This window comes from Buteo buteo, chromosome 6, assembly GCF_964188355.1.
Source record: "Buteo buteo chromosome 6, bButBut1.hap1.1, whole genome shotgun sequence".
Lineage (NCBI taxonomy): Eukaryota > Metazoa > Chordata > Aves > Accipitriformes > Accipitridae > Buteo > Buteo buteo.
The window spans coordinates 12,188,233-12,199,063 of NC_134176.1; the positions used below are offsets into that span (position 1 = coordinate 12,188,233).

A 10,831-nucleotide genomic window follows, 5' to 3' on the forward strand; every position below is an offset into this window, starting at 1 on the left:
AGTTACTGGAAATTTCCTCTTGGAGAGGGAGGGAAAGCCTCATGGGAAGCAGGCAGTGAAAGGAGCTGTTTGTCCCAGCCTCCAGGCAAGGTCTGTGCTGTTTTCAGATGTAAATAGGCAGTTCCGCCGGGAAAACACTGACTTTTCTTCCCAGTTATCTATGGACTGGTCACAACCTCCAAGCTGGATTTGGTTCAAGGCCCTCCTTTGCTATTGTGTTAATATAGGCCATTACCGCTCCTCTCTGGCCGTGTAAACAAGCAAAAAAGCTCTGCTACCTCAGACGTGCCAGTGCTTTTCTGAGCAGCCATTCCCCCTCAGATCTGCTTCCCTAACAAGAAAAGGGGCAAATTTGTGCATAACCCGTCAATGTGCAAGGCGGGGGACGCGTCAGGCCCTGGGAAAGCGCAGACTCGGGTGGGTGCTGCCACCCTCTGCGGTGCCGTGCCGTCACCCCAGGGACGCGGGTGTCTTGGCTCAGAGGCAGCTTGTCTGTGGACGGGGTCCTGTGAGCTTGACAGGAGCCAGGGCAGGTTTATTACTGTCACGAGCTTTGCTCCTGACACAGCGCTGAGCGTGGGGTGAGTGGCAGAGAAGCGGGAAAGAACAGGCTGCTCCATCGGCAGGGAGTCCTCTGTGGGCTTTTGGGGCACCCTGAGACCTTGCCATCGATACGCTCCTCACATCATTAACGGGCAGTGAGAGCGTCCCGTGGCCTGCCTGCCCCTCCTGACTGCACGTCTGCTTCAAAGGCCCAACTCCTGTGTCCCTTGCACTTTATAGCTGTCCATTGCAGCTTCAGTGAGACTTTTCCCGGGATGTGGGGAGGCTGGAAGAGCTGGAGGAGCTGCAGCCTGGCCGGGTGGACGCGGGTCGGTCTGTGGGGCTGGGTGGACGCCTGCCCTCCAAAGGGTGCCAGCCCTGCTGGGGATGCTGGGCCAGTCACCCTCCCCTCCCGCCTAATTGCACGGTTTTTTCAAGGGCGGGAAAGGATGACAGACCCGACTGCGACAGCAGGGTCAGAGTCAGCCTCTGCCGATGGGGATTTCAAGCAACAAGCCTTCCAGAGAAAATAAACAAAAACCCCTCTGACATTTCGATCACGGTTGGGCTAAAAATAATCCCACAGCATGCGGACGGCTCCTGCCACGTCCATGTCGATGTCTATGTACGCCTCTGCCATTTGACATTCGCAGTCAGACGAGGGTATATTCTGCTTGCATGCAGTGTCTGGGAGCCGTGGGGGATGCCAGGCTTGCCACCATCGACCCTGCGGATGAGCTGGCTGAGGACAAGCCCCGCGCCATCATGGCTGCGGCTGTGCCTCTCCTCGCTGGGTGGGCCGGGGACAGGCAGCACCTTCTGTTCTGTGTGTGTGCGGAGAAGCACCGCTTTCCATGAGGTTTCTTAGCAGCAAGTTTCTGCACCCTGTGTGTAGCATCCAGTCATGGAGAGGGCAAATAAAGACTTCGTCCATGTGGTTTAGGGCTGGCGGCACACATGAGGTTTTCCAGAGCCGGAGGGCCCAGGGACGTTGGCTGGGGTGGGCATAGAGGGGTGACGGGGAGAGGCCGCCTGGCGTGGAGGCAGATGGTGTGGGAGGGATGTCCTCGGCCACCCGCGAGTCGCCTGGGGAGAACAGATGGTGTGTGGGGAGGCTCCTGGTGGCTCCCCGGGAGGGAAGGCGGCAGCAGGGGGGACGCTGGGTCGCTCCCTGGGGCTCTCTGAGGTGATCAGGGAGGGGAAGGGAGGCTGTGGGGAAGGGGATGAGGGATTTCCCTTATTTGGGGGGATTTTAACCCCTTTTGCTGTGTGCCCTGACCTTGCCAAGTGACCCAGCCTCCTTCTTTCTAGCCTTCACCCTAGGCTGGGGTTAAAGCGCTTGGGTGGGATTTGTGCTGCACTCTGCGGAGGGCTGGGAAGCAGGGTTACACTCAGGATCCTTCTGCAGGATTATCTCATGGCCTCGGGATGTGGGTAGGAGCAGCACCACCTTTGCTATCAGCCTGCCAGGGCCACCGCGGGGCCGTGCTGAGCATCTCTCATTTGCCCTCGTGTCCAGCGGCTCCCACCGTGAGCAGGACAGCATCGCTTGGAGCTCAACACTCAAGAGGCTCCCTGCACAAAGACCCTGTCCCACTCCCTCTGCACCCGAGGTTTCGCAGGGATTCCCTTGGCACCAGGGTCATGCCATTGCCATGCTCACTCATCACCCGGACGTGCCAGCCCCAGGAACATGGGCAGCAAGGAGTGACATGTGGCTCCTGCTGGTTCGATGCTCTGGCTTTTTTGGGAGCTGCTCACCATCCGTCACCTCTCTGGCTCTGCACTGGGCCAATGGGTTGTGTGGTGAGCAACAATTTGTCACCCATGTCCTCCACACTGCTTGGGGCTGGGGTTTGGCTGGCCACTTTGAAGTGCTGTGTGTGGCAGAGCCTCGCCAGCTAACCCCGTCATTTGAGCTCCTGTCTCCAAGGGTCACCTTCAGTACTTGACGCTGAAGATTGTGGAAAAGAAAACGCTCCTTAATTATGCTGCAAGGTCTGAGGAAAGACCTGACTTTTGCTGAGGTGCCACCTGCGCTTCCTCGGTTTACTTAATGGCTTTGCTAAGGATGTGTGACTGAATGGAAGGCTCGATGGTGAAAAAACAGGTAATACTGAGGGTTTGGGACATGCTGAGCTCTGCTGGATAGCAAATGTGCACGAGGAGAATCCATCCCTAAAACCATGAGACCTCAGAGAGGTCAAGCCACTTGCTGATTGCAAAATGATGTAGTAAATTGTGGTTTATTCCCTTTTCTCCCCCCTCCCAAGAGGAGCCTGTCAATGCTGGGAAACCCGTACATTGATCCCAATATTAACCAGAATAACTTGCACCCACCTTTGAGGCTTTCCTCTCCAGCCTTGAACTCTGCCAGTACTCATCTGGGGAGCGATGCCCGACCCAGGGGTGGGCATGGGTGCATGCGTGGGATCAGCAGCATGACAAAAGCCACCACAGGTAATTCCCCCATGAGGAAACACTCCAGCGCATCGCTGAGGGTTTGATTTTAAGGCTTAAATGTCTGTCTTTACCCCAGCACCCCATGGTCCATGTGGGAAGGAAGAGGAGGCACCAGCGTCTGCACCAAGGGCTGGGCTGGGTCCCCCCAGTTTCCCTGTGACCCTGGGGACACCCTGGGCTGCGAAGGGTACACACCTGGTGCCATCTAGTGGCACTGGGACACGGAAAGGGCCGTGGCTCTTTTATATTTATTATTTTTATTATTGTTATGGGGTATTACGGGGTATATGCCTGCATGGCATATCAGTTGTGTGGGCTGGGAGTGACCCCTTACCGGGGTGTGAGACTTGCAGGAAAACAAAAATTTGGGAATTCTGGTGTGAAGTAGGATGCACAGAGCATGTAGATATTTCTGCCAGCCAAATAACCAGCAGTTTCATGGGAAGATTGTGTAAGAAGGCGATGAACAGAATTGTCAGGATGTGTCCTGTGCTTTATAAAACCAGCTGGAGCTTGTGAGTGCACAGAGGAGCAGTTGAGAGACCGTACTGCAGAGCTAGGACCCAAGGAACTGCTTTCTTCCCTCTCCACAACAGTCAGGGTTCCTGCTGCAGTGAAGGGCTTTAAGATAAGGTTTTAGTTGGCTTAATATGACCTAAGGCCATATTGGTGCCAGAAGACGGGTTCCTGGCCTCACCCCTGGGTTCCTCCCCACCACCTCCATCATGTTGGCTCTAGGGGTCGGCTCCACTTCTGTGACAGCAAATTAACAGCCAAAATAAATAGTCCTGCATGGGCTTCCCTCTCCTCTTTCCTTCTCAGGGGCTCTAGGGTAGTTACCTCCCTCCGAGCTCCAGCTGTCAGCTCCACACCTGCTAACTCTCCTGTCTGCTATTGCCATCCCAAAGCTTGGGGTTTTCATCCTGTTTCCAGCTGCCCTCCCTGAGCTGCCCCCTTGCCCACTGCCCACCGTGCCCACACCAGACGGAGCTGTTCCCTCGCTGGCAGTTTGCTTGCTGCTGCCCGCAGCATCACGGAGAACGTGGGGCTGTGGTGCTGCCTGTCCTGCCCACCCTGGCTACACAGCCTGTGCCAGGGCGATTGCGTATTGCCCAGATGGGCTGTTCTGAAAGGGGTGCCAGTCAGCCAGCAGTTAAAATAAATGAGCTGGGTTTAAAACAGCTGCTGGGAAAACCCCTGTGTTTTAGGGCTGGGACAAAGTATTTGCAAGGACTTTTGCAAGAGCAGATTGTCTGGAGCAGTTTGTTATATCATACATCCTTGCAGGGTTTTGGAAAAAATGTAAAGCAAATCTTGGTTCACAGATGAGTATCAGATTTTTTTTTCCTTCACTGGATTATACCCTTCGAACTTCTCCACACTGATCTTTTGTGCCTAACAGAACAGGCTTGTGCTATGCTGAATGATGTCATTTTATTCCCCTCCAGACTGCCCAGTGCTGAGAAAGATCTGAATCTTCATTCCCAGACACTAGCTCCGGCTCCTGCTGATGCTGCCATGTGGTCCATGGCTCACTTTGCTTATATCTGCTGGGGTCTCACCCAGCATGAGCCAAACTTGGGAGGGAGAGCTGGGTCTGGCAAGGGGAAGGATGAGCCCACACTGAGGTGTTGCAGCCCAGGAAGGAGCTGGGGTAGATGCTAAACATGAGCTCTTTATTAAAAGCTCTGGGGAAGGGGGGGGGGTACTTCTGTGCACAGGCTAATGGTTGCCTCTGCCTGGTGTGAAGCACCCATGTAAAGATGAGCGTGGAGAAAGCTCTGGCATTGCACAAGACTGCATTTTGCAATCCTGCCACACACGTCACTGGCCTTGCCCTCGCCGCATGGGTGACGACGTACCAGGAGTGGCCCGGTGTGGGTGGCAGCACCCGTCTGCCCGTGCAGCTCTGGGCTGTGACCACCAAGGGCACCCTCATCCCCCCAGGACTCAGCTGCTCCTCGCACCCGTGGGTCTCCCCACTGCGGCTCCAGGCAGAGCTGTTGGGATGGGGCAGCCGGGGGCTGGTTTGGAGCTGGTCTGTCAGTGGAGCTGGGGAGACTGGGGCCTGCTGCCTGCCCCGGGTGCGAGGCAGCGGTGATGGCTAAAGCACGTGCTGCAACGGGCAGAACGCAGCCACAACGGCAGCAGCTGTCTGCAGCTTCTTCCTTCCCCTCCGTGCTGCAACCTGCCTGTCTTCAGAGATGACTGAGGCTGCTGGGGTAGCTGGACATCTCCGGACCTCCCTGACAGTTCGGACCCCCTGAGCGTGCGTCGGTGATGCGGAGCGGGGCCGACTCAGCCAGTAACCCACAAGGCGATGGCCTCAGGGGCCTTATTGTAACCATGGTTCATGACCCTTTCGTGATGAACCGTCTTTTGCAGGTTGTCCAGGTGCCTGGGATGTAGCCCCGGGCTGGCTGCCAGGACACACGGGTGATGGGCTCTGCCGGGTCTCCTTTGGAGCAGCAGCATGAAGGGAATTGCAAAGACAGAGACCTCCCTCTGCCAAGGTGTGACCCTGGGCTGGGGGGTGCTGCAACCTCCCCTCCCCTGTAATTAATTTCAGCTGCTAATAAGGTCTGTTTCTACCCCTTAACCCTGCGCCAGCAGGTCTCCTGGCAGAGGGGTTGCTCTCAGGGCGGACCCCAGACACAGCCCTGCGTGTAGTCACCTCGCCCCCCCAAAAGCGAGGAGGTCAGACTGCCCCAGCCTGAAGCCAAGCTGCCGCCCCCCCCCCGGTCCTCGGCTACCCTTTCCTTGCCGGCGAAGCGCCCGTGTGAAGTTGGGACCCGCCACTAGATGGGGGTAAAACCTGCGGGAACACCCGGCGCCGCGCTCTGCGGCGGGGCACGGGCCACGCGTGGGCCCGGCGGTGCTGCGGGGGGCGGCGTGGGAGGGATGCCCGTCACCGCGGGGGGGACGCTGGGGGTCCTGCGGTGACCTGCGGCCGCTTTCCTCCCTGCCCTTGGGTGCCGGGGGTAAGCGGGGGCCCGGGCGGTCACCTGCGTGCAGGGGACACCGGGCACGGTGGGTGGTGTGAGGCGTGGAGGGTTTCTCCCTCCAAACACGTGCCCGGTGCCGACTCTCGCCCCCTTGCTAACTGGTATCTGTTATTCTTGAGCCCAGTCCCACCGTCTTTCAGCTGAAAAACACAGGGCGGTGGAGCTGGACTCACTTGCAGAGGCTGTTTGGAGCACTGCGAAACCGATACATACCTGCGTCCTGCCCAAACACCCAGTGCGGGCCCTGGGGTGGGCTTCTCGGTCCCCCGGTCCTCGGGGGGCTGCAGAGTGTCTCGCTGGCAGGCTCCCCCCCCAATCTCTCCCGCCAGGGTAATGCAGAGTGAGGCTGAGCGCCGGGAGCAGCTCTATGCCATGGCAGAGAGGCCACCGCGGATGTGCTTCCTTCTCCCGTCCTGCTTACATTTACGTCTCCCAGAAAATCCCCCCCAGCTCGCTCATCTGTTCTCCCTGGGGCCTGAGCCACGGCAAAAGCCTGTGCCAGGTCTGTCCCCATCCTGGCCCTGCCCTGTGGCCAAATCCCACCCCATCCCAGAGGCTCCCCAGCTGGAGCCTGTTCCTTCCCTGCCCTGGGGAAAGCCCTGCAGCCAAACTCCCCTGCCACAGTGGAATTTGCTCATCCTGGGGCTGCAGCTGTCCCTGCTGGCCCTTGGCCCCGGCTCAGCCCTGTGCCCAGTGCACGGCACTTGCTGCTGGTTCTTCAGTCCTGGGGGGGGTCCCACAGCAGGAGTCTGAGCTGCAAGGGGGAAACGCTGTGAGAAACAGGGTGCGCTAAGTCGAAGCCCAAACCTGTGGTGCTTTCTTTATAGAGGCTGTCCCTGGCCAGTGGGGATGTAATGAGTTTCCTGCTCTGTTTTATGTCCCACATGGCCCTCGATAAGCAGCCCTGTCAGCAGCTCCTTCCTGGCTCCTTCTTAAACAAAACAAGACCAGGCAGGTGGAGCTCAGGTTACAAGATCATAATTAAAAATAGTCACGACCAAGATGTTTTCCCCAAGACTGTCTGATAGCCACACGGGCCAGGATTACTGTGTGGGAACAGTGGGAAATGTCTCTGTGTATCAGACACTTGTCGTGGGGAGAGAGGAGAGGTGACAATGACTGCGGGAGCCAAGTGACCATGTCCTGTGGGGCAGATGGGGGCTCGAGGGGCAGAGCTCTGACACTGTTTCCCCTATTGCCTGCTCAAAAACCAGGGCCCTGGAGGAGCACGGAGCTGCAGGCAAACCTTGTGAATTTACAACATACGAGGAAGCCTTGAGTGAGTGGTTTCCTGAGAGTGATTGGGGAAGAGCTGCCATCACGCGACCGGGGCTTGGTATCAAATCCAGAGTGGAGCTGAACTTCCCTGAAGACAGCCTTGCCTTGCCCTTGCCTTTGCCTTGCCCTTGCCTTGCCTTCCCTTCCCTTCCCCTCCCTTCCCCTCCTTTCCCCCTATCGTATTTCTTTCCAGAAGCATTTTTTACCTGTTTGAGGGCCAACATCTTGTCTAGCCCCGCCGTCTTTGCTAAATTAAGCTATGTTGGTTCCTTCAATGCTTAGTCAGACATCACTTTTCTGGACTGTCAGTCATTCTCTCTCTTGTCTTTTGGACTCTGGAGTGCCAAGAGCAGACACGATACAGTAGCCGAGCTCCGACGATGACAGCTGGAGCAGGGGAGTTTCTTTCCGTGTTGTCCAGGTGTCACTCCTTTTTGCAAGTCCCAGCTAGAGGCTTCCTTTTTCACAGCAATATGTTGATGCAACTTGTTCATAATCTGTCATTACTCCAGAGTGTTTGGGTTTTTGCAGAGTGATTACTGAACGGGCAATTTCCTCCCTGTATTTGTACAGTTGTTTACTTGTGTGTCATTGCCATATGCTGTTCTTGTTCTGGTTGAATTGCATCCTATCGATTTTTTTTTCCTAGATAACTCCAAGATCAGATCCTGTCCTCTACCTGTGGCCACCATGCTTGCAGTCTCTGAATCTCTTGTGAGCATCCTCTGCATTTCAGCATCGAAATCTTTAATGAACCTGGTTCAGACCAGACTCCTGTGGATTCACACTCAACACCCCATGCAGTTTTGCTCTGATCATGAATCTCCATCCATTTTTTTGTCTGCCTCCCAGAAGCTTTACTAGAGCAGACCCCCAGCTCGAGGTCTGTATGCCCAGAGAGATGTACGGTGCTCCCCAGACCTGTGCCAAGCCATGGCCAGCAGTGACAACGCTCCTGCTCCGCTGCCTCGTCCCTGCTGCCACTGTCAGGGGCAGCGCTTGGCACTGGCAGGAACCACACTCCCTACCTCGCTTATCTACACAAATGGTACTTGAGACGGTACCAAAAACCTTGCTAAAGTCAAGAATTCCAACATCTGCAGCTGCTCTGCTCTCAGGGAGGAGAAACTCCTGCCATGGAGGGAAAGCAAATAAATTTATGCAGAACAAATTTGATTAAAACAATCTTGGTGCATTGTCTTGGTATCTTTCTCATGCTTAAAACTCTTGAATTCTACCAATATTTTTTCCAGGAAATAACCCCAGGGCTTATTCCTCTCCCTCTTTTAAGATCAGCACTGCTTGCCCTTGCCCAGGGAGCCACCTCCCTCTTGGCCATCTCGGTGGACGGCTGCGAGATGGCTTTGTCCGATATTCCAAACACGCTGTGCTAGGACAAGTTGGGTGGATGAAATCCACCTCTGGAAGCCTCTGGTTTATTTAGGCTGCAGTAGGATGCACAGTTTGTTAGCATTATCTTATTTAATTTATTTTTTGGCAGCGTTATTGGTGTAAGCAGCCCCCACTGCATGTGTCCCCCCCACCCCGTGCTAGTGCAGCTGTTGGGGGCTGGGGAGGGGGCAGCGGTGATGGGGGGTGACAGAGGCTGCTTAAGCCAAGGCTGGTGCTGGAGCAGATGCACCTCCGAGCACTTACAGTTGTGTTCCCCTGGTGATTCCCATCCCTTGGTACAGGCATCTGCGCTTCAGCTTTCCAGTTGCTCCCCAGATGCTTGTGCTGCAGTTTTACATTAATCCCCTGGAATTTGAATAACTTGTTTTCTTTCTGTAATTCCTTCTTAAACTTCAGGGGATTAAGGAATTTATGATTCAGCTGAATTCCCATCACACTGCACATCCTCCTTCCGCACTAGGAGATTTCTTTGTGCCTTCAGTATTATTTCCTGAGGAGCTGCCTGCTCATCTAAATTCCACCTTCCCCTTAGACTGACCTGCCTCTGGGTCTCTCCCGTTGCATCTGTGTCTGCTGCAACCTGCCCCCACCAACTTAATTTTTCCAGCTCCTCCTGTCTTCAGAATCGGCATCTCTCTGGTCTCCCCATGCCTGGTGCCTACCTTCTTCTGCCCAGAGCTGGATCCGTTCTCCCACCCCATGAAGAATGGGATCAGGAAAGGAGCGCTGAGTCCTGCATCCTCAGTGTAGGGGTGAGGAGCACTTCCCAAGGCATCTGTGGAGGCTCAGGCTCACGAGAGGCATCCCTGGGGTTGAAGCAGGGCAGCCCACAGGTACAGCTAGGTTGAGCCTCTCTGGAAGTGGGGACAGCAGTGGAGCAGGGGGCCCTGGAAGGAAAAGGCAGTCTCTTCAAAATAGCTGACTGGGGGTATAAGAGGTCTGAGGACGAGGATAGCCCAGAGGCTGAGGGCAGCCAGGCTGCCTCACGTACATGGGTGTCTCCGATGCTGCCAGCCTCTGGGGCAGTACGGGGCTATTTTGGGAATGGGAACTAACCTCAGTGGGTGAACTCCAGATAAATCACTTCTGCAGCTGAGCTTCAGGCTGAAAAGGCTGCAGGATGCCCAGGGAGACCTCAGCAAATGGCCCTGGGAAGAGCTGTCAGACAGCAACACCGTGCCTCAGTTTCCATTTAAATTTGTGGCACTAGATGCCCTGACACATTTTGTCATGCGTGTCCCAGCTGTAGGAAGGTGCAGGGGGTTTGTCTGTCCTGTCTTGCTGCAAGGCCGTGCGGATAAACCCAAGCTGGTGTCTAGCTCGCGTGTGTCCTGCTCTTCAGCAGAGGTTGAGCTGCCAAACCCTCTGGGGTTAAGGTGTATATTTAGGACTTTCCCTTTCCTATCCCAGCAGAGTGCTGGGGTTGCATTTATGGGCTGGCAATGGTGGAAGGATGCGGGAAAAGCAGCGATTCTGGGAAATCACGTGTGACTCCAAGCCTCTGGAAATAGTCAAAGCTGCCAGGCATGATGCAAGCTCATATTTCTGCATGCTTTAAGGAGTGCGTCAAAGCAAGGCTGTAGCTACCAATGAAGGCAGAGCATGGCTTCCCTCATTTGGTTGGAAAAGCTGTGCTCTGCCCAGAGGGGCAGCTCCTCCATCCACGGAGAAATAACAGAGCGCTGCCCCAAAGGAACGGCACTCCGGTTTCACTTAGGCGCCATCTGATTTTCATAAATGCAGAGCTGTTTATGTTAGCCTCAAGTATTTTGCACAATGCTGGACTCCTATGGTTTCAGCATTGATGAAATTCCCCTTTCACCTCAGATAGGATGCAGCTGGGTACCTCCCTCCTGGCCGTAAGTGAGGGCTGGGCACAAGTTCCTCTGCTGGCCAGGTTCCCCACGGGGCTGCCAGCAGAGTCAGGGCAGGACCGCTGCACCACGGAGGGGCTGACACTAGGCACCAACAGCAAAGGCTGTCCTTCAGCCTGGGCTGACACCTCCAGCATCTCCCCCAGGGCTGTGCTGGGAGCCAGCGTCAGGGTGTTTGGAGGCAGGGGCAGCAGCCTGTCATCTGAGAGCCACTAGTTTTGGGAAACCGCAGCTATCAGCTAGAAAGATCTCCAC

General features: G+C 55.7%; 1 long non-coding RNA gene across 1 annotated transcript; it reads right to left on the bottom strand.

The window, feature by feature from the left end:
• Positions 1-3,855: 3,855 nt before the first annotated feature.
• LOC142032413 (uncharacterized) lies at positions 3,856-9,925 on the bottom strand. Its single transcript, XR_012650822.1, has 3 exons — positions 9,759-9,925; positions 7,496-9,589; positions 3,856-6,765 (listed from the first exon to the last, which is right to left on the bottom strand). It is a non-coding gene; the product is annotated as an uncharacterized LOC142032413 (long non-coding RNA).
• Between the last annotated feature and the right edge of the window lie 906 nt (positions 9,926-10,831).